An 8,743-nucleotide genomic window follows, 5' to 3' on the forward strand; every position below is an offset into this window, starting at 1 on the left:
GCCCCACATCAAGCTCCCTGCTTGGCGGGAGCCTGCTTCTCCCTCTGCCCGTCCCCCTAACTCATATGCATGCACACGTGCTCTCTCTCTCTCAAATAAATAAATAAATAAAATCTTTTTAAAAAATGAGTGGTCTTTGGAAAAATACTCTTTGATTCAGCGGTCTAGGTTTCTGAACAATTTTCTTTGGGTAAGTTTCTCTCAGGTCTGTCATGAGCTGAGAGGTCCCTGTCTCTCTTTTGCTTTTTCATCCAGTTGTAAGCAATACTATATGAAAGATGTAATAATTTGACAGATTATTAAATTGCCTTTCAGCGAGATTTTGTTATGTAACTCTCACCTCAGAAAAATGCAGTTGCTAAGAATCTGCTCTGTGGCTGCTCACGCTTGGCATGGGAAATTCTCTCCTGGAATGGAATTGGCATGGAGATGGCGGTGGCCTCTTAGGTCCTTCTCCCACTCACGGTGTGGGAGAATTCCCAGAAGGAAAACGAATGGCTGAGCGAAGGGCAAAGGTAAAGGCCAGGAGACCAGCTGGAAGGCTGTTGCAGTTACCCAGGAGAGGGATGAGGGAGGTTGGGTTGGCACCACTGGGCTAGCTGTGGAGCTCTCTGGAGATGGATTCTGGATATGTTTTAAATATAAGGCTAATGGGATTTGCTGATGGGATAAAGATACACTGTGGGTCAAGGATAACACTGAGGTTTGTGGCCTGAATTACTGCAAGAATAAAGTCCACAGACACGGTGTTCTTGCAGGCCTACGGGAGGGAACCTGAGGAAGGCAGGATGTGGAAGAACGAAGTGGCGTTGAGCAGGAACAGCTGCCAGTTTTCATGTTGTCGGCCGTCTTCGAGCATGATTCCGAGTGTGATCTACCACTGGCCATTTTCCAGAACTTTTGAATAAATGAAAAATGCTGGGCAAAGTAAGTGGTGTATGTTTATATGTCAGTATTGAACATAGACTTCAACCCCACAATGGAATCTATTGCTTTGTCTTTTAAGCTATAATATTTTCAACTTTAGTATTTATGCTAATAGAATACTATCATTGAAGACAAATTGAATCCAACCTTGGTTGAAGAGCAAATTAAAGCAAAGCACACTGGTATATAGTCTAAATTCCTTGAGCCAGAACATCAAAACCTTTAGTGTAGCTAGGAAATAATGAAGCCGATTAATAAACCACATGGAAATCCCCTCTTGATTCTTTAAGGCCCTACTTCCTCTTCTCTGATTTAAATCCAAATCACAATCCCATTTTCTTCAAGTTCCACCTTTTTAAGTCCCATGCTTTCTTGTTTGAAATCAAGACATTTTGAAGTTACAAATTTAAAAGTCATTAAATTATATTAGAAACCCAAAACTTGAATCATAGTTGTAAATTTAGAGTTTATGGGATGCCTGGGTGGCTCAGTTCGTTAAGCGGCTGCCTTCGGCTCAGGTCATGATCCCAGCGTCCTGGGATCGAGCCCCACATCGGGCTCCTTGTACTGTACGGAGCCTGCTTCTCCCTCTGCCACTCTGTCTGCCTGTGCTCTCTCTCTCTCTCTCTCTCTCTCTGACAAATAAATAAATAAAATCTTAAAAAAAAATTTAGAGTTTATGTTTGCTGGCCAAAATTCCATAGACATTTCTCTTTGTAGCCCTACAGGTTGTCTTTTTAACAATTACTGTTATTTTAAATCCTGTGCTATTTCAGTTTTAATATATCCTGCTGTTTTGAGTCTAATTTTGAGACTACTAAGTGAAACATCTGGATATTGCAGAAGCGTTGTTAATTTATTTTGAAATGGTCGCATTTATCCCCTCTGTCTTTCTTTTTTGAATAGGTGGCTATAAATAGTCATCATCTGGTTTAAAGCATTGTCATTTTTATTTTTTCTAGTGTCTTTCAAGAAAAAACACAGAGCCCTCTATCCTGAAAGGTTCATCTTCTTAAAGTGTTGCTTTACTCACTGAATTCAAATCACTAAGGAGAGACTTTGCCACTAAGCTTGAGATGAAGGAAGGGTATTTGTCGCTTTCATCAAATCCTGTTGATCTTTGGCCTTTTTAGTTGAAGGGCAAGGGGCCCTGTTTAATGTGGGCTGTAAGGAAGACAGGGGCTTGATTTGGGTTTTAATTTTAGCATCCAATTTTGTCCAACCAACATTGAGTCAGGTGCTTTTGCACGATTAGGTGAAGTCAATATTGAGTTTCCTGTCTTGGTCCTCACTTTCACCCTTCTCAGGAAGCAACTTGGAATCGGCTCTGCAGCAGCCTTGATTTCCAAGGCCCATGGGAGGTCAATACTCATCAGCCACCTTTTAGGAATATCAACAATGACCATACTCAGACAGTCGTTATTGATCCTTTGATTGCTGTTCTCACTTCAACGTTAGGACTCTGAAGTCTTGACCTTGTCCCCATGAGCTCTGGAGCTTTTATAATATGATTATTTTTAAAGATACAAAAGTAATATTGACATGTAGAGAATGAATCTATTTTTGGTGATAATGGAAGTAGCTCCTCAAATGGCAAGACTATTTTTTTCTATTACTTTCTGCGGCAAAGTTAGTTATATCCATAATAACACTTCCCCCTTCTCCTTGCCACCAGGAACACAATTTTATTTAGCTGGCAGTATACACCCCCCCCCCAGGAGATGAGTCTAAACCAGTGGTCTAAATAAGTGCGCTGTCATTCTGTTTTCCTTGAAACTCCCTTTCCTGTCCCCTCTTGGAAACTAGGTGCTTATATGACTTTTGGTCAAGGACACATAAGGGTAAGCCTGCTGAAAGATATCCAGGAGAGATTTTACTGCCTGAAAAAAGCAAGTTTAGGAGGATACCTCCTCAGCGGTTCACTTTCTTCCTTCTTCCTGCCTCGAATGTGGTTGTACAATGCTTGGATTGATAGCATCCATCTTGAAACCATGGTGTTACAAACTAAGGCAAAATACTGAAGATTACAAAGTGAAAAAATCAAAATGATCCTGAGACTTTGGTGATCTTGTTCCTCTGACGCATTGAACCAGGAACTCCCTTCTTTTGTTTTGAAACAATAAAGTGTGCTTATTTTTTACATTGTTAATAATTCTGTTCCTCAGTGAGAAACATTCCTTATTGGGGTGCTTGGGTGGCTGAGTCAATCAAGCATCCAGCTCTTGATTTCAGCTGAGGTTTGATCTCATGGTTGTGATTTCCAAGTTATGAGATGGAGCCCTGCTTCATGGCTCTGTGCTCAGTGGAGAGTCTGCTTCTCTCCCTTTTCTTTTTCCTCTCTCCCTGCTCATGTGCTCACGTGTTCTCTCTCTAAAATAAATGAATAAATCCTTAAAAAAACCCCGAAATATTCCTTATTGATTCATCTTCTGTTATATTTTTTGGGCAAATCATCCATATACTCCACTTTGTAGAAACAAGGTTTGCCTACCGAAAAGAACCTTGAGTTAGCCCAGACTTGGGTTCTAGTCTTAGAACACTTAGGTTTGAATGCCTAGTATTCATCAGATTCTGTGCTACATATTTGGGATATTAAGATTGATAATATGTGCTCTTAATTCCAAACGATCTTAGAAACAAGTAGGAGATATTGGGGCACCTGGGTGGCTCAGTTGGTTAAGCATCTGCCTTTGGTTCAGGTCATAGGATCGAGTCCTGCGTCTGGCTCCCTGCTCCCTGGGGAGTCTGCTTCTCCTTCCACTCAGCCCATGGGGGTGCTCTCACTCTCTCTCGAATAAATACAATCTTTACAAAAGCCCCAACAACAAGTAGGTGATATTGACTTCAAATAGATAATTTTTTTTAAAGATTTTATTTATTTATTTGAGAGAGAATGAGTGAGAGAGAACATGAGAGAGGAGAAGGTCAGAGGGAGAAGCAAACTCCCCAAGGAGCTGGGAGCCCAATGCGGGACTCGATCCTGGCAGTCCGGGATCAGGACCTGAGCCGAAGGCAGTCGCTCAATGGACTGAGCCACCCAGGCACCCTCAAATAGATAATTTTTATACACCGAGTCAAGTATGATAAGAGAAGTATTAACTAAAAGTTATTAGAGCAGAAACTGGGGTTATGGACTTCATTTTGTAAAGCAGGGAGAAAGCTTTTGAATAGACTATTTTTCCTATTAATCAAGTTTTATTGACATGTAATTTGCAAACAATAAATTTAACCAATTTTAAATTTTATGTGCAGTCATGTAACAGCCATCAAAATCAAGATGCAGAGCATTTATATCCCTCCAAAAAGTTCCTTTTGCAATTAATCCTCTCCCTGAATCCTCTGATCCTGGCAAACATCGGCTTTCATTTTAGCCTGTATAGTCTTGCCTTTTCTGGAATGTGAAATGAATGTGTTTAGCTCTCTCTGGTTTTGAAGGTTAATTTTACTGAATTTGAATTCTTAGTTGACAGTTTTCTTTTTCTTTTTCTCCTTAAAATATATCATCTCACTGCCTTCTTGTCTTCATTATTTATGATAAGTTAGCTTTTAATTTTTCTTTTCTACTGTCTATAGTGAGTTGTTTTTCTCTTGCTGCTTGCAAGATTTTTCTTCTTTATGGTCTTTTGCAGTTTGACTATGGTGTGTCTAAGTACAGATCTCTTTGTGTGTGTCCTATTTGGGATTTGTTCAGCTTCTTGGGTCTGTTGGTTAGTATGTATTATCAAACTTGGGAAGGTTGCAACAATTATTTCTTCAAATATTCTATTTCTCTCTTCTCCTTCTGGTACTCCCATTACATGTACATTGATACACTTGACATTGTTCCCCAAGTCTCTGATTGTCTGTTAATTTTTTCTTCCATTTTTCTCGATTGTTCAGATTAGATAATTCTACTTATGTATTTTCAAGTTTATTAATGTTTTCTTCTGCCATCTCAAGTCTGCTGCTATGGCCATCTAGCAAATTTATCACTTCCATTATTGTACTTTTTGACTCTACAGTTTCTATTAATATATTGATATTCCCCATTTCTTCAGTCATCATCATTACATTTTTGTTTAATTGTTTTAAATAAACATGGTTTTGCTTAATTTATTGAACAACATTTATAATAACTGCTTTGAAGTCTTTGCTGAACCCAGCATCTGGACCCACTGTGAGCCCTTCCCCGCCCCCCGCCCCCTTTTTTTTTTTAACTCCTTTTGTTTTTCTGTATATGGATTATACTTACCTATTTCTTTTTTTTTTTTTAAGATTTTATTTATTCATTTGACAGAGGTCACAAGTAGGCAGAGAGGCAGGCAGAGAGAGAGGAGGAAGCAGGCTCCCCTCGGAGCAGAGAGCCCGACTTGGGGCTCGATCCCAGGATCCTGTGATCATGACCTGAGCCAAAGGCAGAGGCCTTAACCCACTGAGCCACTCAGGCATCCCCCTATTTCTTTGTGTCATTTTGTTGTTGAAACCTGTATTGAAACCTAGATGTTTTAGATAATGTAGAAACTGTGAGTTCTGCATTTTTTCCTCTTATGGTTGTTGTTTTTGTCAATTTTTCTTTTTCAGTTTTATTTTGTTTGGTAACTTGCTTTCCTTTGATCTGTGGAATCTCTTCCATCCCTCCCTCATTCCCCATGTTTGTGGCTGTGATGTCTCTTTTGTTTGTTTTTCAATTCTAAGTTTTATTTTTATTGTTATTTTACTTTATATTTTATAATCTTAATTCTAGTACCATTAACATATAGTGCTATATTAGTTTCAGGTGTACAGTATAGTAATTCAACCATCCCATGTATCACCCAGTGCTCATTACCACAAGTTGCTTCTTCATCCCTGTCACCTATTTCATCCATCCCCTCAACCTACTTCCCCTCTGGTAACCATCAGTTTGTTTTCTGTAGTTAAGTGTCTGTTTCTTGGCTTCTCTCTCTCTCTCTCTTTTTCTTTTGTTCATTTGTTTTATTTCTTAATTCTACATATGAGTGAAATTATATGATCATATGGTATTTGTCTTTCTCTGACTTATTTTGTTTAGCATTCTACTCTTTGGTTCCATCTATGTCATCGCAAATGGCAAGATTTCATTCTTTTTGTGGCTGAACAGTAGTCCATCATATATGTTACCTTTTTATCCATTCATCTATCAATGGATACTTGGGGTGCTTCCCTAATTTGGCTATTGGAAATAATGCTGCTATAAACACAGGGGTGCATTTATTTCTTTGAATTAATGTTTTTCTGTTTTTTTGATAAATACCCAGTAGCATGATTACTGGATCATAGGGTAGCTCTATTTTTAACTTTTTGAAGAACCTCCATACTGTCTTCCACAGTGGCTGTACCAGTTTTCATTCCCATCAACAGTGTAGGAAGATTCCTTTTTCTCCACATCCTTGCTAACACTTGTCTTAGTTTGATTGATTGATTAATTGACTTGATTTGATTTGATTTTTTTTAAAGTAAGCTCTATGCTCAGTGTGAGCTTGAACTCACAACTCGGAGATCAAGAGTCCCATGTTCCACTGACATCCCAGGCACCCATTTATTTTTCACCTGGCTTCCTATAGGTCATTCTTTTGTCTGTACAGCTTCATTTTCAGTCAGTGATTAGAGAGAAATTATGCTAGAACAAATTATGTCAGTAAGGATTCTACTTTCTGCTGATGGATATGTGTGTGCATGTGGAAGCACTTTCAAAATCTAGGCAGTTTTCAATCTTCTTCAATTTTTTGCTGGGTCCTCTTGGGTCTTCTCTGCATGTGCAAGCAGCCTCCCAGTCATCTAGGAATCTGTGGAGAGCTTAGAACCACTCAGATTGGCCCTGAGCCTGCACACAGCCAATTAGCCAAGGATGGATGTAGAGAATTTCTTGCCCTCCTATGCATCTAAATTGTTAGGATCTGCCTATTAAATTTCTCACTTTCCAGCTGGTCTGCCACTCGCCCCCACTGGGATTATACCTTAGGCTAATACAGCTGTGGACTTTCCTTTTTTGTTTCCTACCAAATTTGGAATTTTTACTGACACTTCCACTGGTTGTGGCTTTTCCACCTTCTGCTTCAAATCAGGGCAGCCCCATCTAGCAGTGAATGTTTCGTTTTACACAATCAGCCCCACCTGACACTACTACAAAGTATTACTGTTTGCTTAATAATCTGAGTGAGTGAATATGAATGATGTAGGGAAGACATTGGGATTCAAAGCCTACAGCCAAGAAAGAATTCTTGAGACATCTTTGGTGCAAAAGGTGATTTTAGTAAAGCACAGGGACAGGATCCATGGGCAGAAAGAGTTGCCATGGGGTCATAAGGAGTGGCCCATTATGTACTTTGAAATGGGGAGGGGGTTAGGGAGAGCCCAAGTCTCTAAGAAATTTTGGAAGCAAGGTTTCCAGGACCTTGAGGGGTTTAGCTATTGTTGGGAAAAGGTAATTTATTACCGTCTAATAAAACCTTAGTTGTGAGACCCTTCAGATGTATATCAGTGGGCCATATGTTTGGGGGATGATTACCAACACATATTTGGGGGAGGGTAGAGATAAAGGAAGTTTCCAAAAGAATTTTTATACATTAAAGTAGTTTTACAGGATTGGGGATGCAGTGTGTGTGGGAGGGTGGGTCAGTCTAGGATTGCCTTTGCTCTTAGCAAAGTATTAACATTGAGGCAGTTGAGTCCCTAGAGGAATGTCACTCTGCCTGTTAAAAAGGACTTGTCAGAGGCACCTGGGGGCTCAGTTGGTGAAGCATCTGCCTTTGGCTCAGGTCATGATCCTGAGGTCCTGGGATCGAGCCCCGCATCGGGCTCCCTGCTCAGTAGGGAGCCTGCTTCTCCCTCTCCCTCTGTTTCTCCCCCTGCTTGTGCTTGCTCTCTCTCTGTCAAATGAATAAATAAAATCTTTTTTAAAAAAAGAATTTATTTATTTATTTGACAGAGAGAGAGAGAGAGAGAGAGATCACAAGTAGGCAGAGAGGCAGACAGAGAGACAGGGGGAAGCAAGCTCCCCGCTGAGCAGAGAGCCTGATGCGGGGCTTGACGTGGGGCTTGATCCCAGGACCCTGAGATCATGACCTGAGCTGAAGGCAGAGGCTTTAACTCACTGAGCCACCTAGGCGCCCCTAAGTAAAATCTTTTTAAAAACAGACTTGTCAAAGGGCTGTAGGTAGTAAGGAAATTTAATAATTTTTCTTCTGCCTTTGTTTCCCAAATCAAGTAGACTGGGGTATGTGTGATCTGTTCCAGGCAAGAGTGCCATAGAGTCCCATTATTTTACTTAGGGTTTACCAGGTTTTCATTAATAAATACATCTCAGATTTTTTTTTCTGCCTTTGGTTGATTTTGAGCACTTTGAAATGGTTGTTTTTGGCAATTATCCAGTTTTCTAATGGATTTTTGGGAGGAGATTTGCTGACTGCTTTACTGTGCAATCACTGAAGGTCCTACTTTTACATTGATTAATTTTTTTTAATGTTAGTTCTTATATTCCTAGAATAAACCCAACTTGGTCAAGACATGTTATGCTTTTTATATATTACTATATCTGAGTTGCTGACATTTTATTAAGAATTCCCTATTTGTGTTCCTAAGTGATATTTGTTTCCAGTTTTCTTTTCTTGTATAATCTTTGATTTTGGTGTCAAAGTAATGTTAACCTCAACAAATTATTCGGAAATATTCCCCTATTTCAAGTTTCTGGAAGAGTCTATGTGTAATTAGTCTTATTTCTTCTTTAAGTATTAGATAGAATTCACCATTGAAGTTATCTGGGTTTATTTTTAATAAAATAATATTTTTGGGGGGGTTGTTTGGTTTTTGTTTGTTTGTT

General features: G+C 39.5%; 1 long non-coding RNA gene across 1 annotated transcript; it reads left to right on the plus strand.

The window, feature by feature from the left end:
- The first annotated feature begins 321 nt into the window (after positions 1 to 321).
- On the plus strand, positions 322 to 927 carry LOC123394703. The gene is made up of 2 exons (XR_006609426.1): positions 322 to 515; positions 759 to 927. It is a non-coding gene; the product is annotated as an uncharacterized LOC123394703 (long non-coding RNA).
- The last annotated feature ends 7,816 nt before the right edge of the window (positions 928 to 8,743 follow it).

Source organism: Mustela putorius, unplaced genomic scaffold (genome assembly GCF_011764305.1).
Source record: "Mustela putorius furo isolate JIRA1106 unplaced genomic scaffold, ASM1176430v1.1 tig00003836_pilon_pilon_pilon, whole genome shotgun sequence".
In the NCBI taxonomy this organism is placed as follows: Eukaryota; Metazoa; Chordata; class Mammalia; order Carnivora; family Mustelidae; genus Mustela; species Mustela putorius.